At 34.1% G+C, this 27486-nt stretch overlaps 1 protein-coding gene across 2 annotated transcripts in view; it reads left to right on the forward strand.

Moving 5' to 3' along the window:
- C4H1orf21 (chromosome 4 C1orf21 homolog) overlaps positions 1-27486 on the forward strand; it is a 268613-nt gene that overhangs the window by 38129 nt on the left and 202998 nt on the right. For both annotated transcript variants that reach the window (XM_074308574.1, XM_074308575.1), the window contains exon 4: positions 25679-25777. The gene's annotated coding sequence lies outside the window, so the exon portion shown is untranslated. The remainder of the gene's footprint in view (positions 1-25678; positions 25778-27486) is intronic.

Consider the following 27486-nt stretch of genomic DNA (forward strand, 5'->3'; position numbering starts at 1 on the left):
GCTTTATGCATGTTAATCTTATCTCCCTAACTAAATGATTAGCACCTTGAGGACCAGAATCATGTAAAGATTTTGTAGTTCCATGAATATCTAATACAATGTTAGTCATAAAATACACTAAAAATTTATGGTTCATTGACTGATTAAAGCTGTTATACTCCTGGAGAAATCCCAGGTTGATCTAGTTTCTCCAAGGATGGTCCATTTTCCTACTTTTATTAGTCAAATGAATTAGAAGGATCCTCTGGGAAATGCTTCATTCTTTTTGCTTCCTCATCTTCTTAGAATACTGTGGAGAACCCTTGGGCATGTTCCAGATTGATATCTACCTATAAGTTCCTTAGATATGGGTTACCCCATTATCTGGTAACTTGAGGGATTTTGAATGTATGTGGAATAACCAGTTTTCTGCTGCTTCCTTGGAGTATGCTTGCCTAACAGTATGTCAAAATATGGCACCACTAATGTACAAATAAGGACACCCCAAAGTCAGCTAGAAACAGACCAAAAATCTTTTTCATTTTACTTCAATTTATGATACTTCAAGTTGATACTGGTAAGATAGATTTGGGAAGGCACAGATCATTACCCATTCCACCCAAGTATGAGAATGTTTTTCTGCATAAGGGCAAAACTTGAGTAATACTTTAAGAGGAAAGACAAAAGAGGCTCTGTAAGGCATGTGTTCCCCTTCACATGTGAAACAGAGGACATTGTTTATCCATTCTCAGTATGATCTGATTTTTATTAATTTTTTAAAATTGTGGTAGAGATAGATTCTTACTGATTTTTGGTTTCCTTATGACAATGGTATTTAGTTTGGCATTCAAAGCTCTCCATAATCTTACTCTTTCAACTCTTCTGGCTATATTTTGTATTTCTGTACATAAAATAAATTGTTCTATTCATTACTGACTAGGCAATAAATACCAAATACCTTAATACATTTTCTTGCCTTCCTGTTCATGGAGTGCTCTTCACCATTCTCCCCTTTTCAAAGTAATTTGAAGTGGAGATAATGGATTTCCTTTCACTAGCAGGAATGTTGTTGATCAGGTACTGGTTGGTCTAAATAATCTTTCAGGTTCCTTCCAATTCAGATTTTGTGATATTAATGTGCCAGTTCTTTGAGAGGGGTGGGATAGTCTGGGTAAATGAGAAAATGCTTCCTTTTTTTCACATGCAGGACCTCAGACAGGCCATTCACCAGGCTATATGGATTCTAGCACAGATATGAGCATCATCTTCAGGGGGGAAGGTTTAAGGGAGTGAGCCTTTTAAAAAAATGATCTTTTAGTATACAAAACTTTTATATCGAACTTGGTAGTCTCTTGATTATAGCTTCCATTGAAGAGGGAACAAGAAGGAAATAGATTTGAAATAGAGCTTAAAAGTCTTCGATGTCGTGGAATTTCTTGAAGTCTGGGGATTTCTATATTAAGAAGTTATAGAATTTTGCTTTTTGAGAATATTTTAAAACAAAATAGATTTTTCTTCTATTTGAGGTAATTTTCTTATGGCCCTGCCTTCGGGTACGGGGAATACAAATAGAATACATTAGGAGAACACTTAAACAGAAGAAGTGATTCTTATCATTATCAAAACGCTTACATCTATAATGCTTTCAGGTACATAGAGTATTTTCCTCATAAGTGCTGGGTCTGGTAAGACACTGTAGAAAGTATCTTTCTTTGCAAATAAGCAAATAAAAGCTCAGGTTGTATTGGCAATAGGTGGTGGAATGGGGTTGAACCCAGATTTCTGACTTCTAATATGCTATATTGTTAAGGAAGCATAACTAAAAATCTAGGAAATTTACAACTTGACTTTTTGTTTTAGAAGTTGAAACACCCAATAAAAGTATCAAAAAAATTTTGGTAAATATTTATATTATTGGAGTGAAGTGATTAGGTGGAAAGTGAATTATATTGCTGGTAAGAAACCCCAATTAAAAACCCCTAAAACTATTATAGTTTAACAAATGAAATGTCTCCTTTTAACTTTAATACCTTTTCTTTTTATTAACTTGACAAATTACCAAATACTAGATATTTAACAAAAATAATCTGTGGATAGCACAAATTTTTCACTAGTTCAATCCCCTTTGTTTTATGGATAAGGAAACTGAGCTCTGAGGGGTAAAGTAACTTACCCCAACATGGTGATATAGCTAGTATTAGGTGGAATAATTAGACTCAACAAGTAGAACCATGCAAAAATGGGAATGTGTGGTGAGACTTTTATTGGATATTTATTTTGTGCTTGGATTAGAGAACATGGCTGATCATGTTTCTTCCAATTCCTAAAACCAGTGATTTGTGGAACTATGGCTGTATTGTTCTGCCATCATCGTTCTGCCGTCACCCCCTTCCCCTGCCTTCTAACCCCCAATATTACACCGATAATTTCACTATAAAATGGAGTAACAAGAAGAAAAGGAGATGGGGAAGAAGGCTTAAAAAAGCACATTAAAATCCCAATTACCTAAGAACTGTGACTCATTCAAAGAAACAGAGAACTAATGGCAAAGTTAATTGGATTCTAGATCTTCTAATTGGCATTTCTTCTTTGTTCCTATTTCATCTAGATCACTGTACTTTGTGATTTGGGAACTGAATGTTGTTCTTAAGAGCACTAGGGAATCCTTGTTGAATACAGCCAGGGAGGCTGATTGAAGGGACTAAAAAACATGGGGAAATTACATTGTGATTTTTTTTTCCTCTAGATTTGCTTTTCAAGAGGAAGTTTAGGTGTGTGTGAAGGGAAGGGGTTGGTAGGAAAAGTGATTGAGAAATACGAAATCAGAACTTCTGTATCCCCAGAGAATACTAGACTTAGTCCACAAAGACATGGTTTTGTGCTCTGCCTCTTGCATTTACCAGCTGTATGATCCTGGGCAACTTTTCTGAGTCTGTTTCCTTATCTGAAAAATTTTGAGGATTCTGTGAGTTTGAATAGTTGTACTTTCTTAACTTGTGACTTAAAAAAAAAATTCTCTATGGAATTAAATCTGGCCTATTGTAAATGTTAGGCTGTTCTATAAAATACTACAAAGACTATTTTCCTGTTCAAAGTGATGAGGAAAAATTGGAAAATCATATGTTCTTTATATAACTTCCATTAAAGCTCTCTTTGATAATTCATCATGGAAAGGATCATCTTCGATTCTGAAAGGTTACTTCTTTAAGAAATACAAAGGTTCTTAACTTTTTATGTGTCCTAGACTCCTTTTGTGGTCTGGAAAACCTACGGACACCTTCTCAGAATAATGTTTTTAAATAATAGAAGGAAATAATAAATTTCAATTAGAAGTGAGTGAAGATAAAAAAATGTAATTTTTCCCTTTCCTCTCTTTTTCCCCTTTCCCCCCTCCCCCCAGCCATCCAAATTCATGGAACCCAGATTAAGGATCCTTACTATAGATTGTAAGCAGAATTTAACAGCTGGAAAGATTTTGAGTACAGACCTGGTGAATAGACTTTTGAATGTCATTCCACAGCCAACCTACCTAAGTTTGGAGAGATCCAACACCAGAAAACCAGGCCACTGGGTATCTCTTTTTGGAGTGGAAATGGCATAGGAGAATTGTAGTTCGTTAGTTATTGTCTGGTAGGATAAAAAGGGAGTTTCATTTAGGTAAAAATGGAGAGATGTTGAAGTATGATGTAAAGTAAGTGGCAATACCAAGGAAATCAAAAATCTTTGGGAGGAAAAGTATATTTGCTTTCTTAAAATTTAATAGGCAGATAAATTTATACTTCAGAATTTAATATGGCAGGAATAGGAATTCTCTTAGGTGAGATTTTCTTATTGATCTAAACTTTTTTCTTGAGTTACATCCCATGTCTGACATATTAGTTCATTATAGACATCTAAATAAACAAATAAAATTAAATAAATAATAAATTAAATAAACAAACAATAAATGATGGATTAAAATAAATAAATAAATAAATGGAAGCCCCTTACTTTGGAAGCACATAGTTCCTTAAAAATAAATAAATAAAAATACTTAGCTTGAAATACTTTGATATTATTTTGATAATAGTAATAGTTTCGCTAACCTGTTTGCCTTAGAAAAGGATTAATGAAGATTAGATGCTTTTTCTGCCTGGGTATAAAGGGAAAAACTACCAGATTCCTAACAAATTATGCAGAGAGATTGCAGGGGGAAGAAATGAACCTTATTGAGTTTGACATAGTTATTTATCAGGTAGTTTTTTTTTTCTTTTATCAAGTGTACAACAATGTGAGGTTTAAAATGAAAAATCTTCCTTTCACTAATAATATAATAAATATGAGTTTTTGATGGCACTAAGGAAGAATCTATTTTTGGCTCTGCAGATATCTTATTTCCATTTTACTTGTGCTAATGGATATTAGATGAAGAAATACATATTATCTGGGTAGCAACCTTCCTGGAGGAGATAAAAATATGGAAAGGAAAAAAATGGCAAAAAAATGTCATTTGGAGCCAAGAGGATTCAAAGTTCTAACCTCTCCTTTTTGTGGTATGGTTTACTTAGTACATTGTAAATAGTAAATTCTTAATAAATGCTTGGTGAATTGACTAAATGAAGATAAGAAAGCGTTTTAAAGAACCTGAACTTTATGGTACAATTAAAATGGATTCATTAAAGTTTTAATTGTATTTAAGCAGAAACAGAAGTCTAGGATTTTAGAGTCAGTAAAGGGTTCAAAGGTCACCTGGTCTTAATTTCCTTATGGATTCTGGACCTTGCTGTACCATATCCCTCAGAAGTGCTTAGTATTTGCTTGAAGGTCTTCTGTGATGGGGAACTCATGGTCTTTTAATACAGTTTGAGAAATTAGGCAATTTTAATTATTAGAAATTTGCTATTCATAATACAAAGAAAAAATTGTATATTTTTGTTTACTTAAGTAAAGCATACTACCTTCTTTTACACTGTTTTCAAATAAAGTATAAAAACTGGGCTGAAACCTCAATATTTTCATTAGCATAACTGACCACTGCAGAGCAGAGACTTGTGAATGTATCTTTTCTCAGACATTTTTAATTTATAAGAATTCATTGAAACCAAATCAACAAAACCTGTTCTGTGGTTCATTTGCTAAGATGGAGACATAGCTTTGCTCAACAGAAAACCTCAGTTAAAATAGTATTTGCTAAAGGTGGATATAAAATACTTATTTTCAGGTAACTGTAGGGTCTATAGTGCATCTGATAAGCACTTGGAAATTAGGAGCTGCTCCTAAACCTATTAAATAATGGTAGTATGTGAAGATAGAGTAAACTTCGGTATGCTCCATCTCCCTTTGAGAATAGTCTAACATTTGTTTGAAAAGCCCAGTTGAACTGAGTCATTTCACTATCCCTTCTCTTCCATCTCAATCTGATGCAGTCTCATGCTTAAGAAAAAAAAATCAAATTAAACTCCTTTATTTGAATTGGACAGTGAAGGTATAATAAGGAATTTTTTGGGAAGTCTGAGCCTGAGCTATACAGAATATTATTCTTACTGTGACTATATTTTGGTATTAGCATTCTCTCTGCAACTGATCATCAAAACTTTCTTCAAAAAAGCTGATTGATGGTGACTTAACAGTGACAGTTCTCAGAATCTCACACACCCATTGAGTTAACTTTATCTCTTGGAACCAAATCTTCAGAAAAAGCTGCTGTCGTTGTGAGCTTGTTGTTTGGTCTGTATTTGGTTGAACTAGGTCAGTACTGATCTTATTATAATTTGCTTCTTGATGCCAAGTCAGTCAGTCAGTCAGTCAGTCAGTCGACATTTATTAAATATCCACTGTGTTCCAGGGACTGTGCTATTATGTCCTAAGAATACCAAAAAGAAAAAGAAAAGAAAAGAAAGAGAAAGAGAGAGAGAACACTCATTGAATGGGAGAGACAACATGAAAGCAATTATGCCCTAATATGTTATATATAGAATAAATTGGAGGTAATCGACAGAGGGAAGGCTATAGAATTAAGGAAGAACAAGTCAGAGCTAATTAGTGACTAGAAGCTCATCTATTTCAATGTAATTCCTACAGAGGGAGGGATCCTTTTATTTGAAAATTAAAATTTAGAGCTAAGAAAAATAAGTTAAAATGACTTTTTAAAAAATCACTCTTTAAGTTCTTCCTTTTCCTTCTTTTGATTTTTTCTAAAAAAATAATTCCTTTAGTTGAGAGATTAGTAACAAACCATCTTGTGTGATAGTAGGGTTCTCCAGAGAGAGAAGACTGACTTTTAAAAAGCAGTTTTTTCAGTGTCTATGACTGCACTTTCTTTACTATGGTGTGGGTGACATTGAACTTTTTTAGAGATTTTTTAAAATTAAAGACAAAAGCTTAAAAGAGAAGTTAATGAACCTTTTCCCTCATTTCTGCAGTGTGATACTTTGTCAAGGCTTCAAGAAATCTCCCTTTTCACCATCACTTGTTTTTGCAACGAGTTTAAGAGGATATGTGTTTAGATTATTGTATGTGCCATAAGTTTAGCAGGCTGAAATAAAACTTGGCTTTAATGTTTATTTTTTTAAAGATGTTTGCATATTGTGTGAATTCAAATGAGAGAAGGTGATGATGCTGAAGTATGTGTGTGATTGTAGTTCCCATTTTATACCTGAAGAAAGTAAGAAAGACAGAGGTAAAAATTATGATCCAAGTGATATGAATGATGACACTATTTTTTCTACAGAACTAAAGTTTCTTAGGTTGGTGATTAATTCTCTTTAAGGAGAAATCACAGGGAAGTTACTGGATGCTTGCAAAGATTACCTTTGTAGAACTCTTTAGTGACAGTCAACTAAAGGCTTGTTTCTCTTCCACTTTCCAGAAACTCTCCTAGTGCATCTTTTTGCTTCCCACTTCTTAAACTATCTGGCAACTTGGGAAGTAAGTTGGTGCTATAGAAATTCATTCTATTTTTGGTAGTATTGAAATCTATGAGAAAAGCTATGGATTAATTTTTTTAACTAGAGGTCTACCTACACATTTGCCATTTTGTGCTTGAATGGATGAATGAAGTTCTCTGTCTGGCCTTAGATTTCTGCTACCTAGACTAGCCTCCTCCTGCCAGTCAAAATTCCAGTTCCCTTGAAGATTTGGGCTCTCACCTACCCTATTGATATCATGATCACTTTCCTGTAATTCCCACTAAGATATAAATGAGGCTGGAGTCTCTAGGGGATATTTGCCTTTTAAGAAGGATACTTTTAGCTCAAATAAATCTCTAATTGGTGAATGTGTGAGGGTGGTATTTTTAAGAAGGGAGGGGTCTGTGATGGTTTCCTTGCACTGGAATCTCCTTTCCTCCCTTCTCATTAATTTTTTTTAAAAAATCATAGCTGGGAGAACAAGGTAGGTTGGTTTCAGGTACTATAAATGAAAATTGAAAGTGTGGAAAATTCTCTATACTTAAAAATATTAATAGCTTAATTTTATATATCACTTTAAGGCTTACAAAGTGCTTTACATTGATCTTTTCTTGAATTTTCACTTCAACCTTGTGAAATAGGTATGTCAGATGTTATCACCATTTTTCAGACCAGGAAACATAGAAGAGCTGCCTGAGCTGCCTGAGCAGCAGAATAAAATGGGAAAAAAAGGATTAAAGGTCAGAGTGTCTGCCTCTTGCTGTCTTTCTGATTATGGAAAAAATCCTTAAACTGGGTCTCAGTTTCTTTATCTTCAAAATAAGATAAAATTAGGTGAACTTTCTGAAGTCCATTTTAGCTTCTACAGCTTGCTCATGGTCACATAGCTAATGGGTATCAGAAGTGGGAATTCTGGTCTTCCTGAGTCCAAGCCCAAAACCCTCTTCTTGGCTCAGTTTTTTTGATCTTCATACTAGCTGGTAGTTAGTGACACGGATGGGAAGGATTTGAACATTGTACATTGTAGCATAAATGTAGGGGGAAGCTATCATGTTGCAGAAAGAGAGCTGAATATAGTTTCAATCAGGACTCTTTTATTTATTACCTGTGCTGCTACTTCAGGCAAATCATTTTGCTTCTCAGTTTTCTCATCTGTAAAATGAGACAGTCGATTTCTAGGACCTGTTCCAGTTCTAAATCCTATGATCCCAATGTAATGTTCTTTTTTGAGGGTACTGAATAATATATTATTCTAAGCAGCAGCCCTTAGCAGACTTTACTTTTATTTATCTTGTTTGTGCTATTCTGATAGACTGTCTTCTCTCTTTATTATTGATATAACACTACTTAATTATGAAATTTTTCTGTTAAGATGATTTCTAGGAGACATTAGTGTGGAGAAGAAATATCCAACATTAAGAATCTCTTGCAATTTGGGCAGTGATTTACATTCAGGTGTTAGAGGATTTTCTAATATTTGAAACACACTAAATAAATTTGACATGGACAATTTGTGGATTTGTTTTGCTTGAAGGAAAAGGTTTATAGTAGACTATGATTTATTAGGTAAATATTGAGCACCTTTTCAGAAAACTGTGTTGGACCCTGGGGGAATTACAAAGTTTAGACACAAATCCTTGCTATGGATGGAGCTTGTGGTATAGTCAGGTAGAAAGAGAAAATATAAATAGCTATCATATAATAGTGAATTAGAGAAATTAGATTGTAAGCACAGTGAAGGCAGGGACTTTCTGGCCTCTTTTTGTATCTTCCATACACAGTACAGTGGCACAAAGTGAGTGCTTAATTAATATTTCTTGATTTATTTTTTGATTATTGATTGACTCATTCTCATGAGTGAGTTATTGAGGTTTGGGCATTGAGTGACAAACATTTGAATTGGGTTTGAAAGAATCAGATACTTAGTAGAAATTAAGGAAAATAGACAAACAAATGAGAAATAAAAATGAAAACTATGTTGTCAAGAGGGAGCTACAGAGAAAATAAAAATCTTATTTCTTTAATAATGTATAAATATATTTAAAGTACATTGTCAAAATACTGTCTCATAAATAGACTACAAAATTTTAGCTTGTTTTTAAAAAATCTGTATTATTCTGATCAGTAAATATACCAATAGGATTCGAGATCTTCTAGTAGCTTGTATAGTGGGAGAGAGTAGATTAAGGTTGGACCTCCCTATTAATTTAAAGATGTTTCTAATGAAAATGCCCCAAGAATCATAAAGATTCACTACTCAACCTTTTTACATTCTGACTTCTGACCTCATCACTTAGCTGAAACTGTTATCTCCAAAGATACCAATGATCTCTTAATTATAAATCTGGTAGTCTTTGTTTTCAGTTCCCTTTCTTCTGAACCTAGCCTTCTGCATTTGTCATCATAGTGTTCTCTTTTCCCCTGGATATTTTTTCTCTCCCCTGATTCTTTTTTAATCTAACTATTCTTTTTTCTTTGCTAGAAAACCATTCATATCACACCCAGTCATTATGGTAATTTCCCCAAGGTTCTCTTCTTCCTCTTTACCAGAGATTCTTAACTTTTTGCTTAACACCTTTAACAGTATGATGAAGTCTTGGACCTGACCCCTTCTCATAATATTACTTTTAAGTGCATAAAATAATATGTGTAGAATTGCAGAGGAAACCAGATATATTCAAATACAGTTATCCAGGTATTTTTTTAAAATCAAGTTCACATACCCCCAAATTAAGAATCTTTATTCTACATATGCATCCTTTAGTTACCTCATCAGCTACTATTGGATTTAACCATCATTTCTATGTAGATGATTCACAGGTCTATCTATCTAGCTCTAATTTCTCATGAGCTTCAGCCCCAAATCACCAGTTGTACAGAGAAAAGAATTTGAAATCAGTGTTCTTTCTTATCTGTACAATCCACTGCCCACACTCTTATAAGGGTAATTACCTTCTTGTTTCTTTATCTTCCTGTGGAAATCTTGGGGGAAAATGTTTGAAAAAATTGGTTTCAAACTAGTGCCTAGCAATTTGAAAATGACAGAACAAAATTATGGTATGTGAATGTTAATATGTCAAAAGAAACAATGAAAGAGGTTGCCCTCAGAAATATTAGGAAGAATTATGTGAAGTGATGCAAAGTAAAGTGATCAGAACTTGGGGAATAATTTCTACAATGTCTACAACATTGTAAAGAAAAGTAACTTTTAAAGACTTGAGAACTGAGATTGATTCAGTCAGTGATCAGCCATGATTCCAGAGTACTGATGATGAAACATGCTTCCTATCTCCCAAGAAAGGGCTATAACTTAGAGGAGTCATGTGATTTGGGAAATATGTGGATTTTATATACTGCCTATAAGGGAGAGGAAGAGTGGGGAGAAGAGAGGCTAATAAAGATGCCAAAAGAAAGAAGAAAAAAGTATCAATAAAGCATTTAAAAGAACAGAAATAGGTTCAAAGGAAAACTTAGATAATTTTGAAAGTATAATTGTTAAATTTATTAAATACTTTGAAAAAGGGAAGCTGGATTTGCTATAGATGTATGCAATTTAAAATCAATTGTTTTTAGGTTCTATATATGTGTATGGAAATGTTCGTGTTTGTTGGATGTTTGCTCACTTCACCAAATTTTTTTTCTTTTAAACTTTGTTATTGAATGAAAGCTTTTTGAGTTCAGATACTATTTTTCATTTTTTGGTCTTCATATCTTGGGTGCTCAGAACAGTGACTTTTACATATGAATACTTTATAAATGCTTGTTGAAACGGGACTTGTTGCTAACAGGCAATTTAAAAGTCTTGCCAAGATTTTAAAACAAATGTGACTAATTTGGGCAGACTATTTCATTGATTCTTATCCTGTTGAAGTTCATTGCCACCTTGTTGTATTTTTAGAGGTATATGCTAGCTTGAACATGGTATAGGCCGGTGATACAAAGGCAGCCTAAGGGAAGGATTATGAAATAAGTGCCTGGAACTCAAAGAAGTTCTCAACCCCTTTTCAGTTTTTAGCTTATTTGGACAATCTTGGGAAAACTGCTGACTTCCCTGAGCCTCTGCCAGACCTTCTCAGCTCCTCTGCCAAATGGACAAAGGAATAAGGTTTTCCCTCATTAATGTTTGCAAAGTGATTAGAACTATTTAGAAATGTTGGTGCATTGTAGTAAAAATGTGATCTCTGGACAAGCTAACCATATGACACAAGCATTAGGACTTGGTCAAATCAAACAAATACTTTATACAGAAGAAAGTAGTTTATTGCTTAAATTTAATATAATAGTGCATAGGTGACAGTAGCTGCCAATGTTTTGGCTTTCAATAGTCCCTAGAATACTCACCAAAATTTAAGAATAAGGTTTTTAATATACATTACCATATCAAATACTCATCACCTTCAAGATATATGGCTCTCAAAATATAGAGAGCCAGTGGAAAAAATCAATCCCAGAGAGAAAGAGGAAGAAATACATATCATCCCTGGCATCCTGAAATGCTTTCTGTTATTGTCATGAAGGTGGAGCTATATTCCAGTACTATAAAAAACTAATTATTTTCATCCTTTGCACAACAATCTACCTAATATTAGATTGCCTGTTTAGATTTATTGTAAGCTCTTCAAAGGACACAAACTGGTTTTTGCCTCTTCTTATATCCCCATGCTTATAGCATCAGTGCCTGGTACATAGTAGGTGCTTAATAAATATTTATTGATGGGACATTTATTAAGTATTGTGCTTATGGAGTGATAAGAGGGAGCAGGGCATGGAATAATGCTAAGCTTTTAAATCAAGAATGAATCAGTGAACATGGGAATTAATGAAAAAGCATTTATTAATCATTTACTATGTGTAAATTCTAGGGATACTAATAAAACACAATATTATATCTGTTCTCAACTAGCTCATATTTTAATAGTACAGTGTTTCTTAATCATTAGTGTACAGATCATCCCTCTAGGAGGCTGGTAAAGCCTATGGATCTTGTCTTAGAATAATGTTTGTTTCCTATACTCATAATTGAAAGAAGTATTTAATTTCACTTAAATGTTAGTAAAAACTAAGGTGCCGTTTTTCCCCATCAAGTTAATGGATTTGTGCAATCTAATGGATCCATTGGGTCTGTGGCCCTCAATCTAAGAATTCCTATAATAGGGAGAAGCAGCATATGTCAGAGGAGGTCTTAGCTAAAAAAGCAGATGAAAAGTTCTGGTGTCTTTATATTTCATGGAGTTCAGATAGAAATGGTACTGAGAAAAGTCACTTTCCTATTATTCTTTAATTAATCAATAAATTGATCAATTAATAAACATTTATTAAGCATTGCTTGGAGCGGTGAGGTAGCACAGTGAATAGAGCTTTGAACCTGGAATTAGGAAACCTGAAATCAAATCCAGCCTCAGACATTTACTACCTGTGTAACCCTGGGCCAGTCTGTTTAACTGTCTGCCTCAGTTTCCTCATTTGCAAAATGAGCTGGCGAAAGAAATGGCAAATCATTCCAGATTCTTTACCAAGAAAACTCCAGAGGGAACCAGGAATAGTCAGGCATGATTGAAAAACAACATGCTCACCATGTGCCAGGCACTGTGCTTAGCCATAAAGATACAAAAAAGAGGGAAAAATAGTCTCTATCTTTGAAGAGCTTACAGTTACTCTAACAGATAGTCTAATATGAAGAGCTTATAGTTACTCAGACAGTCTAATGTTCAGCACATTGTTACACAGGGGATGAAAATGATTATCTTTTTTATGGTGCTGAAAATGCAGGCTCATCTTCAATACACTCACAGAAAACATTTTAGGATACCAAGGATGCCCTTCTTCCTCATACTCTCTAGGGTTGATTTCTTCCACTACTCTCTCTATTTTGAAATCTTTTCATTTTACATAGCTTAACAGCAATGCATATTTGATACAGTGATGTTTATTAAAATCATTATTCTGAAGTTTTTCAGTCACTGTTCTGTTTAGTATATTGCAAAAGACAGTTTCATCTCTGAGCATCATCCTGATGCTAATACCATTTATTTATTGAATATGTTTGGTTTTTGCTCTTTTGATGTTTCTTTGCAGCATAGGTATTTGTTATCTTTTACCATACAAAAAATAATGAGCTTCTACTATATAATTCTGGTTTTTACTGTTGTTTTTATTATGCTGAGCCCTTTGGGAAATTTTTTTAAAACAATATTATTTTAAACAATTGTGGTGACCTGCTCTCAAGGCCTTTACAACCTATTTGTGTTTCTTAAATAATACTGAACATATGCACAAAAGATGTGGTCAGTGCATTTGTGTTAATGATATTGGTAATGTGGTTCTAAGCAAATCTCCAAGGTAAATGAGGCAAAGAAGTTGCTTTTTTATTATTTTAACTTTTTATTGACAAAACCTATGCCTGGGTAATTTTTTACATCATTATCCCTTGCACTCACTGCTGTTCCAACTTTTCCCTTCCCTCACTCCACCCTCCTCCCCTAGATGACAGGCAGTTTTATACAATGTTAAATATATTATAGTATATCCTAGATACAATATATGTGTGCAGAACTATACAGTTTTCTAATTGCACAAGAAGAATTGGATTTGGAAAGTAAAAATAACCTGGGAAGAAAAACAAAAATGCAAACAGTTCACACTCCTTCTCTGGGTGTAGCTGATTTTGTCCATCATTGATCAATTGGAATTGAATTAGATCTTCTCTTTGTCGAAGAGATCCACTTCCATCAGAATACGTCCTCATACAGTATTGTTGTTGAAGTATATAATGATCTAGTTCTGCTCGTTTCACTCAGCATCAGTTGATGTAAGTCTCTCCAAGCCTCTTTGTATTCATCCTGCTGGTCATTTCTTACAGAACCATAGTATTCCATAACATTCATGTACTACGATTTACCCAACCATTCTCCAATTGATGGGCATCCGTTCATTTTCCAGTTTCTAGCCACTACAAAAAGGACTGCCACAAATATTTTGGCACATGCAAGTCCCCCTTCTTTAGTATCTCTTTGGGATATAAGCCCAGTAGTAACACTGCTGGATCAAAGGGTATGCACAGTTTGATAACTTTTGGGGCCTAATTCCAGATTGCTCTCCAGAATGTCTGGATTCGTTCACAACTCCACCAACAATGCATCAATATCCCAGTTTTCCCGCATCACCTCCAACATTATTTTTTCCTGTCATTTTAGCCAATCTGACAGGTGTGTGGTGGTATTTCAGAGTTGTCTTAATTTGCATTTCTCTGATCAATAGTGATTTAGAACTTTCATATGAGTAAAAATAGTTTCAATTTCATCATAGAAAATTGTCTGCTCATATCCTTTAACCATTTGTCAGTTGGAGAATGGCTTGATTTTTTTTTATAAATTAGATTCAATTCTCTATATATTTTGGAGATAAGGCCTTTATCAGAACCTTTAACTGTAAAAATGTTTTCCCAGTTTGTTGCTTCCCTTATAATCTTGTTTGCATTAGTTTTGTTTGTACAAAGGCTTTTTAATTTGATATAATCAAAATTTTCTATTTTATGATCAGTAATGATCTCTAGTTCTTTTTTGGTCACAAATTCCTTCCTCCTCCACAAATCTGAGAGGTAAACTAATCCTATGTTCCTTTAATTTATTTATAATCTCCTTCTTTATGTCTGAATCACGGACCCATTTTGATCTTATCTTATCTTGGTAAGTATGGGTCCATGCCTAATTTCTGCCATACTAATTACCAGTTTTCCCAGCAGTTTTTGTCAAATAATGAATTCTTATCCCAAAAGTTGGGTTCTTTGGGTTTGTCAAACACTAGATTGCTATTTTTATTCATTTTCTTGTCCTGTGAACCTGACCTATTCCACTGATCAACTAGTCTATTTCTTACCAATACCAAATGGCTTTGGTGACTGTTGCTTTATAATATAGTTTTAGTTACAACTAGGTCACCTTCATTTGATTTTTTTATTTATTAATTCCCTTGAAATTCTTGACCTTTTGTTCTTCCATATGAATTTTGTTATTTTTTCTAGGTCATTAAAATAGTTTCTTGGGAGTCTGATTGGTATAGGACTAAATAAATAGATTAGGGAGTATTGTCATCTTTATTATATTTGCTCGGCCTATCCAAGAGCACTTAATGTCTTTCCAATTATTTAAATCTGACTTTATTTTTGTGGCAAGTGTTTTGTAATTTTGCTCAAATAATTCCTGACTTTCATTTGGTAGGTAGATTCCCAAATATTTTATGCTATCGACAATTATTTTGAATGGAATTTCTCTTTGTATCTCTTGCTTTTGGATTTTGTTGGTGATGTACTAAAATGCTGAGGATTTATGTGAATTTATTTTGTATCCTGCAACTTTGCTAAAGTTGTGAATTATTTCTAATAGCTTTTTAGTAGAAGCTCTGGGGTTCTCTAAGTATACCATCATATTAGCAAAAAGTTGGTTTCCTCATTATCACTCTAATTCCTTAATCTCTTTCTCAACTCTTATTGCCAAAGCTAGTGTTTCTAATACAATATTGAATAATAATGGTGATAGTGGGCAACCTTGTTTCACTCCTGATCTTACTGGGAATGGTTCCAGTTTATCCCCATTACATATAATACTGACAGTTTTAAATATATGCTCCTATTTTAAGGAAAAGTCCACTTATTCTATCCTCTCAAGTGTTTTTATTTGGAATGGATGTTGGATTTTACCAAATGCTTTTTCTGTATCTATTGAGATGATCAAATGGTTTTTGTTAATTTGGTTATTGATATAGTCAATTATGCTAATAGTTTTCCTAATATTGAACCAGCCCTGCATTCCTGGCATAAATCCTACTTGGTCATAGTGTATTATCCTGGGATGATTTTCTGTAATCTCTTTGCTAATATTTTATTTAAGATTTTTGCATTAATATTCATTAGGGAGATTGGTCTATAATTTTCTTTCTCTGTTTTCAATCTACCTGGTTTAGGTATCACTACCATGTCTGTGTCATAAAAGGAATTTGGTAGGATTTCAAGCCCATTTTTTTCAAATAGTTTATATAGCATTGGAGTTAATTGTTCTTTAAATGTTTGGTAGAATTTACATATAAATCCATCTAGTCCTGGGGATTTTTTCTTAGCGAGTTGATTAATAGCTTATTCTATTTCTTTTTCTAAGATGGAACTGTTTAACCAATTTACTTCTTCCTCTGTTAATCTGGGCAAGCTATATTTTTGAAATTATTCTTCCATTTCATTTAAGTTATCAAATTTATTGGCATAAAGTTGGGCAAAGTAATTCCTCATTATTGCTCTAATTTCCTCTTCATTAGTGGCAAGTTCTTCCTTTTCATTTTTAAGACTAACAATTTGATTTTCCTCTTTCCTTTTTTAAATCAGATTTACTAAGGGTTTATCTATTTTGTTGGGTTTTTTCATAGTGCCAACTCTTATTTTTATTAATTAATTCAATAGTTCTTTTACTTTCAATTTTATTAATCTCTCCTTTTATTTTTAGAATTTCAAGTTTAGTATTTGACTGAGGGTTTTTAATTTGTTCCTTTTCTAGCATTTTTAGTTGCAAGTCCAATCCATTGATCTTCTCTTTCTCTATTTTGTGCAAGTAGGCATCTAGAGATATAAAATTTCCCCTTATTGCCACTTTGGCTGCATCCCACAAATTTTGGTATGACGTTTCATTATTGTCATTTTCTTGGGTGAAGTTATTAATTATGTCTATGATTTGCTGTTTCACCCAATTATTCTTTAGTATGAGATTATTTAGTTTCTGAATATATTTTAGACTATTTTCCCCTGCCTTTTTATTGAATGTAATTTTCATTGCATTGTGGTCTGAAAAGGATGCATTTACTATTTCTGCCTTACTGCATCCAATTATTCTTTAGTGTGAGATTATTTAGTTTCTGAATATATTTTAGACTATTTTCCCCTGCCTTTTTATTGTATGTAATTTTCATTGCATTGTGGTCTGAAAAGGATGCATTTACTATTTCTGCCTTACTGCATTTGAATTTGAGGTTTTTATGTCCTAATATATGGTCAGTTTTTGTATAGGTTCCATGAACTGCTGAGAAGAAAGTGTTCTCCTTTCTGTATCCATTTAGTTTTCTCCACAGATCTATCATATTTAACTTTTCTAGTATTCTATTTATCTCTTTGACTTCTTTCTTATTTATTTTGTGGTTTGATTTATCTAATTCTGAGAGTGCAAGGTTGAGATCTCCCACTATCTTATTTCTTCTTGCAGCTCTCTTAATTTCTCTTTTAAAAATTTAGATGATACTCTGCTTGGTGCATATATGTTTAGTATTGATATTGTTTCATTGTCTATGCTTCCCTTTAGCAAGGTATAGTTTCCTTATCTCTTTTAATTAGATCAATTTTTGCTTTTGCTTAATCCGAGATCAGGATGTCTACCCCTGCTTTATTTTTTTTTTACTTCACCTGAAGCACAGTAGATTCTGCTTCAACCTTTTACCTTTACTTTGTATGTATCACCCTGCTTCAAGTGTGTTTCCTGCAAACAACATATTGTAGGATTCTGCCTTTTAATCCAGTCTGCTAACCACTTCCTCTTTGTGGGGGAATTTACCCCATTCACATTTATGGTTAAAATTACTAATTCTGTATTATTTGCCATCTTGTTAACCCCTGCTTATGGTTTTCTCCTTTCCTTCCCTCTTACCCCCCTTCCTGTATTAAACTTGTGATCACCACTTGGTTCTCACAGCCCTCCTTTTTTAGTATCCTTCCCCCCACCTTAGAATTCCTCCTCCTACCTTACCCCTTTTCCTCACAATTTCTTTATTCCTTTCCGCTTAGCTTACTCCTTCTCTTTTCACTTTTCCCCTCCCACTTTTCAATGAGGTGGGAGAAGTTTCATAATAAATTGAATATGTCTAATATTTTTCTCTTTAAGCTAGTTCTAATGAGAGTAAGATACACACTGTGTTTATACCCCTCCATTCTTTCTGTCAGATATAATAGGTTTCCTTTTCCTCTTTGTGAGATGTAGTACCCCCACTTTACCCTTTTTCTGGTACAATTTCCTTTCCACCTCTAGTTTTTAGAACAAATTATATATGTGTTCTTTATATATCTTTATAGCAGAAATATAGTTCTCAAGATTTCTTTTTACCTTTTTAGATTTCTCTTGAGTCCTATATTTGGAGATCAAACTTTTTGTTTAGTTCCAATTTCATCAGAAATAGATGAAATTCACTTATTTCATTGAATACCCATCTTCTTCCCTGGAAAAAAATGCTTATATTGGATAGGTAAGTTATTTTTGGCTGCATACCAAGTTCCTTAGCCTTTCAGAATATCAGATTCCAGGCCCTTCGATCTTTTAATGTGGATGCTGCGAGATCCCGAGTAATCCTTATTGTGGCTCCTCTATATTTGAATTGATTTTTTTAGCAGCTTGTAGTATTTTTTTCCTTGGTCTGATAGTTCTGGAATTTAGTCACAATATTTCTTGGAATTTTGATTTTAAGGTCCCTTTCAATAGGTGATCGATGAATTCTTTCAATATCTATTTTACCTTTTGTTTCTATAACATCTGGGCAATTCTCTTTGATAATTTCCTGAAAAATAGTATGCAGGCTCTTTTTTTCAGCATATTTTTCAGGAAGTCCAATAATTATCAGATTATCTCTCCTAGATCTATTTTCCAGGTCTGATGTTTTCCCAAGAACATACTTGACATTTTTTCCATTGTTTCATTTTTTTTTTGGTTTTGCTTGACTGATTCTTGGTGTATCCTTGAGTCATTCAATTCCATTTGTTCAATTATGATTTTTAATGAATTATTTTCTTCACCCACTTTTAAAATATTTTTTCTAATCATCCAATTGAGTTTTTAAGTGAGTTGTTTTGTTCTATGGAATTTCTTTCCATTTTGCCAATTTTATTTTTAGAGCTATTTTCTTTTTCCAGTTCACTAATTATGTTTTCCTTGGAATTATTTACCTTTTCCAATTCACTAATTCTATTTTTCAATCCACTCTGACTTTAAATGAGTGAGATGACTTATCCAGACTCTCTTGCCAAGTTTCCCTTTCCTTTCCCCATTTTTCTTCTAGCTTTTGTGAGAGCCTTTTAAATTTCTTCTATGAGAGTCTTGTGTGTTGAGGACCAGATCATATCCCCTTTTGGGGATTCATCTGGAGACACTCTGTTTTTGGTCTCCTCAGGGCTTAAAGTCTGCTCTCTATCCATATAGAAGCTACCAATAGTTAGAGCCTGTTCAAATTTTTTGCTCATTTTTTCGAAGAAGAATCAAAGAAAACAAACAAACAAACAAAAAACAAATGCAGTCTGCTTTTTTTTGGGGGGGGGGCGGGGGAGGTTGACTGGTATTACCAAGCTTCCTCTATAGACTACGGGGGGCAGCAGTGAGGCATTAGCATGACAGCAATGGTTGTGCTTCATCTGCACTCTGAGACTCTGAGAGCATACTGAGACACTCTGGGTGGATGTGGCCAGGTCCTGAGAGACACTAGCTTTCAGGGTTATAGTCTTTACCCCCTGTGTTTATAGCTTCTCTGCTGATCCTACTGGCTTGCTGCCAGGGCAAAGTAGCCCACTGTAGTAAAGTTCTGTCCCAGAAATGGCTGAAATCACACCTCTCCCCTCTCAGATCTGCTCATACTCTCACTGCCTTCCATGCTCTCACTACCTGCCTTCAGTCTGTGCCCAATCTAACTGTCCCCACCCGCGAGCAAAAACAGACCTTTTTTGGCAAATTTCGAGGATATCTTCTGTTGGTAATTAATTGTGGGGTTTTTTTTTCAGTCAAGTGTTAGGATTCTTACAAGGTGCTAAGTCACTGGAATGAATAGAGACAATAATTATCTAATTTAACATGGTTCAGTATGATTGATCTGACCCTAAGGAGATGTTATGGTCCAGAACTTGAAACAAGGTGCTGAGTGGAATTGAGGAGATAATGGTTAAATCTAATTTAGCATTGATTTAATCCTACAACAAATAATGGTTTCCTAGTGATGAAATGATTGGTGTGCAACATATAAGCAAGAAGCTCTCAGGGCCAGAGAAGACTTTGGGATTCAGAGTCAAGATTTCATTCCAACTAACCCCCTTTGTGCTGGCTGGAGACATTGGGAGGATGAGAGGCTGAAGCTGGCAGAGACAAAGGACTAGCAACAAGAGCTCTCAGGAAACCAAGGAGAGAGATAGACCTCTAAGAAAGCTAAAATTCTCATGAAATACCATTATATAAATTCTCTAGAATAAGACCTTCTTCATTTTACCAATAAAGAAACTAAGACTCAAGTATACTGATTTTTTTACTCAGGATCACATTGGTAGTAAATTAGAGAGCCAGACTTCAAACTAAGACTTTCTGACATAATATATAACAAGTTTTCAGCAATATGACATGTACAGAACAGGGCAGTACAAGAAGGGGAGATCACTTGATTTGAAAACAAATTTCTTTCTCCAAAGCAACTTTTTTTTTGTTCAATTGGTTTAGTCATGTCCTACTCTTTGTGACTCCATTTGGGTTTTCTTGGCAAAAAAGGCAAAGTGATTTGCTGTTTCCTTCTCTGGCTCATAAAGATAAGGAAACTGAGACATTGTTAAGTGATCGTCATTTTGAGGGCATCCTTAGAAAAACCTTTGTTGATTCTGCTTTCCAGTTATTCAAAATTTCTCCCTCCTGAAATTATTTGCATATTCTTTGTATGTACTTTGTATGTACCTGGAATATATGCCCTCAGTACAACTTGAGATCTGAAAAGGCAAGAATTATTTGTCTTAGTATTTCCCAGCCCAATACCCGACACAGTAGGCACTTTATAAATGCTTGATTTGAATTGAATTGAGCATTCAGACAGTACAAGCATCAACCAGATCCTGGGCACACACCCTAGTTCTCTCTGTCTTTTGGAAATGAATGATTTATAATTACTCCATGGATGCAGCTGTGGAGGACACAGCCTTCTCACCATATAAGCAAATCATATAAAGGTAGTTTAGTTGTACCACATAGAATCAGTGCTTGGTTTTCTTCACCTTCTAAGAATAAAGTTAAGGAAATCTAGTCTCTATTTCCCTTTCTATTATTTCTTTAGAAGTTTTTCTTGTGAACTTGCACTGTTGGGGAAACCTTTCCATGTGGCCTGTTGGGCAGATCCTTGTGTTCTGTGAAGCTCCTGATTAATGGCTAGTATTTCAATTCTTGACTATGGGATGAAATTCCTTAATTGAAAATATTTCAGGGAACAAGCCCAAAGTTGTTAATCTGATTCTAATTTGTCATGCTACATTTAATAAAAAATAACACAACTATGACATAATCCGACATTTTTCTATAATTACAGTGTTTGAGCCATACATGATAAATTACTGATGGATAAAAAAGATGGAATCTGGGCTTTAGGAACAAGAGGGGGAAGCATTTACTGGTGAGGTCAGTCCTCATATTGATGGAAATGTAGCTTGGGTTTTATTTTTTCCAGGTCTCTAAACTGTAAAACTTATAGTAAATCTGTGTAGTGGGCACAGTGAAATCAAGATCTGGGGAGGAGAAGGGGACAAACAAACAAACAAAAAAAAACCCCGCCATGTAGCTTCAGGCATGATATGTATGAGCTTAGCTCGTGGCCAGATTGGCTTGCTGCTAACTATTTGGAATGCTTTCTGGGTTCTTGTTGCAGAAAGGAAAGGAAAATTCATGTGGGCTTTTCTAGTCTAGATGTTTTAAGTTTCTTAAGAGTGAAGACTTTTTGTTTACCTTCGTATCACCCTCTGGGCATAGTTTAAACTCTGCTAATTTTCTTCTCTCTTACTCTAGGCCACCGTACTTTTTCTCCCTTTATCCCTTTCAAAAATAGCTTCCAGAAACTTTGGGTTAACAAATTCTTTTAAAGATGTAAAGACCCCTTGGAGGAAGGGTTTAAACCAGTTGCTTACTTACACTTTACTGTGAATTTAATCTCTTTGAAAACCCCTTCCCCCTAAAAATGAGATTTGTAAGAATCTTAATTTTGCTTAACATAGGGGGCTAATGGAATTAGAGATCACAGTATGAAATTGGGGTTGATTGATTTATTCAATCAAATGCCTCCTCTCCTCTTCATTTAAAACAAATGATAAAAAGAGAAATCAGGAGATGGAAATAAGAAAAAAGAGAATTTCAGTCATGGGATATAGTCAGATAAAATGCATGGAACCAGGAGATGGAGTGTACTGAAAAGAACAACTAAGAATGCCTGGGTCACTGGATGTTAAAATATATGGAGAGAATAAAGTAGACTTGAAGTAAGAATTGAGAGGTAGAAAGGGGCTAGTTATGGAGGTCTTTAAAAGGCAAATGAAGGATTTTATATTTGACCTTGAAACTCATGGAAAACTATTGAAGTTTATTGTATTAATGGAATGACATAGTCAGATTTATATTTTAAGATCATTTTGGCAATAAGGGGATATGGATTGGAGTTTGGAAAGACTTGAGTGAGGGAGACCAACCAACAGGCCATTGTAGTAATCCACTTATGAGGTATTGAGGCTCTGCACCAAAATGGTGACAATACTGGAGGAGAGAAGAAAGTATATAATGAGAAATATTGCAAAGCTAGAATCAACAAGATTTAGCAATAAATTGGATATAGAGGATGAGGTAGAGTGAAGAGCTGACGATGACAATTTTGTTGTGAACTGGAGTACCTAAGAGGATAGTAATATGCCTAAAATTAATAGTAAAGTTTGGAAGAGGACAACATTTTGGGAAAAGATAATATGTTCAGATTTGGACATAAAGGTATTTAGATGTCTCTGAGACATCAAGTTTATGTTACCCAATAGGCTCCTGGAAACTAGATGTCAAGAGAAAAGTTAGGGCTGAATAAATAGTTGAAAATCATCAGTTCAGAGATCATCATTGAATCCATGAGAGCTGTTGAAATCACCAGGAAGGCAATATATAAAGAGAAAAGAGAAGAGAACCCAGGATAGAGCTTTGAAGAGAATATTTGGGATAGTGAGCTAATTCCCAGATAAAGAAATAGCAAAGGAGACCAATAATGGGTAATTAGACAAATAGGAAGAGAACCCAGCAGCATTATAAAACCTAGGGAGAAGTGAGTACCAAAGAGAAGGTAAAGATTGAGAAAAAAACATGTTGGAATTGATAATTATGGAGATGGTTTGTAACTTGAATTTTCCAGTTGAAAGAAAGGGTTTCTTAATCTGGTTGCAGAAACTTAAGTAGAAAGTTAGAGAAAAAGAAGTTTGTCAGTTATGGAGAGCCTTCTCAAAGAGTTTAATTCGTTCAAAAGTCAAATCGTCATCATTTTGAGCTCATTGATTTTTTTAAAGAATAAAATACAAACAATAACAGCAACAACAGCTAAAAAAGACATGAGAAACTCAGGGTGGTAACTATTGAGCATTGATGAAACATTCGACAAGGTGTTTTTGATTGTTTGTTTTTTTTAGAATAGAAGAGACATAGGTATTTTGAAGGCAGCAAAGAAGTGGCCAGTGAAAGGGCAAACTGCTGATTAATGAAATCAGATGACAGAGGAGTCAGTCTACTGGAGAAGATGGGATGGAATGGGATCACTTGTGCATATAGAGGGGTTTATTGTTGTAAAGAGAAAGACTATCTTTTTGTGTGAGATGGTTAAAAGAGTAAATGAGGGAGAAAGCATCTGAGTGGAGGAAGTATGGAGAAAATAGAGATGGGTAAATGACTTCAATTTCTTAAAGAAATGTGAGGGTAATATTCTTAACTGAGAATGGTAGTGGACAAGGATGGGAAGTTTGAGGAGATATGAAAAGGTTAGAAAAGCTGTTGTGATGAATGTGAATTGAATAGGGAAGATATAATAAAAGCATTGCCTTGCTGCATTTTGGGCCAGTTTGCATTATATACCATAAAAATGCAGTAGATCCAGTCAGTATGTTTTTTTTTTTTAATTTCTTCATCAGGGGTCAAGATGTAGAAAAGGAAGTATGGACAGTTCAGGGCTGGGAAAGTAGAGAGGAGTGGAGAGACTAGGAGGTAACAGAGCCGGATAAGGAACATGGTTAGAGATTATAAGGCAGAGGGAAGGGTAAAATGACAAAAGATTATATTCAGAGTTAATAAAGATGGAAGGTGAAACATTTTGGGGTAATAGCAAGATCAAAGATATGCCTATAGCTGAGCAGATGGTATGAAGCGGGAGTAGGTCATGAGAAATAAGCAAGTTGAGAAACTGGGAAGTAAAGTTGTTTTATTATTGTTGGGTTTTTTTGAGTATTAGTATGTACCTCAAAATTTCCTACCATGAGGGAAAGGGTTAGAGAGGAGACTGTGAATGAGGTGCTGAATACATTTGCTTACTAAATTCTAACCCACTTTCCCCTGGATTTGGTATTTATATGTGATAGAGTATGTCAGACTTTGGGGGGATTTTTTTTGATTTATTTGATTTTTTAAAATAATTATAGCATTTTGTTTTTCAAAATACATACAAAGATAATTTTCAGCATTCACCCTTGCAAAACCTTGTGTTCCAAATTTTATCTCTCTTCCCCTCTCCCTCCTCTAGACAGTAAGTAATCCAATGTAAGTTAAACATATGTAATTCTTCTAAACATATTTCCACATTTATCATATTACACAAGAAAAGTCGTATCAAAAGGGAAAAAAAGAGAAAGAAAGAAAAAACAAGCAAACAAACAACAAAAAGGGGGAAATACTGTGTTGTAATCCACATTCAGGTCCGGGGAATGTTTTTGTAACAATTATACTTTACCTGTCACCTTCCCTCTAGTCCAATCCCATCAATTTATAAATGAGGAAACTGAAACCCAAAAAGAAAGCTAGTTATTTTTTAAGGTTTTGTGTAGTGCAAGTAGTTTTTAGCTTATACTTTCCCTTTCTTAAATATTCTGCAAGACTAATTATGATAATAATAGGATAGGAATAGCAGCAGCAGAAGTATGCATATTTATATAGCACTTGAAAGTTTACTAAGTGCTTTACAAATCTTATATTTGCAAGTGTTATCATTTTATCCTCAAAACAACATTGAGAGATAGGTACTATTATTTTTCTATTTCAGAGATGAGAATACTGAGGCAGATAGAGGTTAAGCACCTTGATTGATGACACACAGTCAGTAGATCCCCAAGACCATTTTTAAACTTAGGTCTTCCTGATTTCAGGTACAACACTCTGTCCACTGTACCACCTCTAGCAATTAGTAGGCTAGCCAGTGCCTATTATCTTGGACAAACTTGAAAACTGAGCACTATTTTTTTTTCTTTTCTTTGTTATCGTTATTGCTATGTATGTAGTAGGAGCCTAATAAATGTGATTGAAAAATTGGAAACATATGAAGTGAGTGTAAGTTTAATTCAATACAGATTGAACTCAGTGTTTGCAATTGGACAAGAATTTTTTTTCCAGTTACTTCACTGTTTACTCAAATGAAAATTTCTTAACCTCCCAATCTGTTATTTTCATTATGTATAATTTGGTGTTGGAAAAGACAAATAGACAGGGAATGAGGAATTCTTGGGCAAGTCGCTCAATTACTCTGAGTTTCAGTCTCATCTGTGCTTGGGGATAATAAAGATTTAAATACTTATCTCATAGATTTGTTATGAGTTAAAATAAGAGAGATATGTATGTAATGCTTTATAAATCTTAATATGTTATTGTAAGTACATGTTAGCTTTTACTTTTAATATCCTTTTAATTTTTTCCTTTTGTTCAAATCTGGGAAAACCCTTAAGGTATATGAACCCAAAATTTGATGTTCCCATCCATTATTATACTGGTTCTTTTTGTCCTCTTTAGGTCATTTGCCTGTTGAATGCTTCTTCCAGAAAACTTCGTTAACTGGTTTTGTTTGGCAAAGAGCTTCATTTGGTGACAGTGCTGGACTCCATACTGAATGTATGTATCATGGGAATTTGTTTCTTATTTTAAAGAGTCAAAACATCATTGGCTAGCTACATTTCTAGGTTGCTTATAATTTTAAAAATCACTTGAAATAATATATGAGCAGGTTGAATTTTATATGAAGAAGGAAGATGGAAGAAGCCAAGGTTGTGAGAAATTCATTATAACTCCAGCTAGGAAAAGTTGAGCAGAGCACTAAAATAATGAAGATACATGCAGTAAGGCTTTGGTTGGGAGATAACATTTGAACTGAGCTTGATGGGAGCTGGGGTGTGCAAGAATTATAAGTGAAAAGGGAGAAACATTTTAAAACTGTAGGATAGTTCATAAAAAGCCATGGAGATGGGAAATTGAACATTATACACAATAATAAATAGAATAGATTGGCTGAAGCTTAGAGCATGTGAACGGAGTAATGGTGAGTCAGTTTAGAAAGATAGGTTGAAACCATATTGTAAAGATCATTAAATGGTGAGTAGGAGGAGTTTGTACTTTATCCTAAAGACTGTGGTTGAAGATTCTTGAGTAAGAGAGTGACATGATCAGACACATCTTTAGTTGCATATGTTCCTATTTAAAACAAAATCGTAATACTATTCTTTATTAGTGAAAACTGTAGGAAATGACTCACTAACATATATACCAGCTATCCAGCTTTGCTTAACTTAAAATAAGAATTGAAATAAATTTTAAATTATTCTTGTATACATTGTTCCAAGTGCTTTGATATTCTTCTTTAAAGTAAGACCATAAGATATTTGTCATTTAAAAGTTTTTGAAACTTTTGCTCCCAGTCCAGTGAGTTTATAAATGTTTCTGAATAATTTTCTATTACAGTAAGTGACAGTACCTTCATTGTAAGCAAAAACATCTTTCAGGATGGGCTTGTATAATGGAGATCATAAATCACATCTAAGTTTGAAAGAGACCTTAAAGACCATCTAGTCTAATCTTAATTAAGAATTATTTCTATGACATAGTTAACAGACATTTATCCAACCTTTGCTCCACTTTTGGAAAAATCATCTTCCATATACGATTATACCTGATTGAATTGGGCCCAATATTCTAGTCTAAGAATCTGCAAACAACACCCCAAAGCCAAATCCAGTTCATGACCTGTTTTTGTAACGCCCAAATGATTCTTAGGTTATGGATTATATAAAAAATAGGTACCACCTCCTTTTCTACCCACTGAGATGGCAAAAAATACAAAACTCAATACAAAAATGAAGTCAAGCAATTTTCCACATTAGCTATATTCCAGGAAAAAAGTTTGAATGATAAAAGAAAGAAAGAAAAAAATGTTTTAATCTATACCCTGAACAGTTAGTTTTCCATCTGTAAGTGGATAACGTTTTTACCCTGCGTCTATCAGTTAGTTCTCTATTAAAGTGGATAGTGTTTTTTTTTTTTATCATAAATCTTTTGGAATTCTGGTGGATTATGTGGAGCCAAACAGCAAGGTAAGGAATATGCCATTGGATCAAAGAGTATGGGAGTTAGAAGGCTGTAAGAAGATTGAAGAGGTGGGGTGAATTATGAAAGGCTTTGAATGCCAAAAAGAGATTTCTATACATATGATCCTGGGGGTGATAGGGAGCCACAGGAGTAAATAACCTTCATCAGAGAAGAAAAGATTTGTCTTATACAAAGTAGAAAGTAGCAAGTTTCCACATAGGGAAAAAAAAAAAGGAAAATCA

This window comes from Sminthopsis crassicaudata, chromosome 4, assembly GCF_048593235.1.
Source record: "Sminthopsis crassicaudata isolate SCR6 chromosome 4, ASM4859323v1, whole genome shotgun sequence".
Classification (NCBI taxonomy): domain Eukaryota; kingdom Metazoa; phylum Chordata; class Mammalia; order Dasyuromorphia; family Dasyuridae; genus Sminthopsis; species Sminthopsis crassicaudata.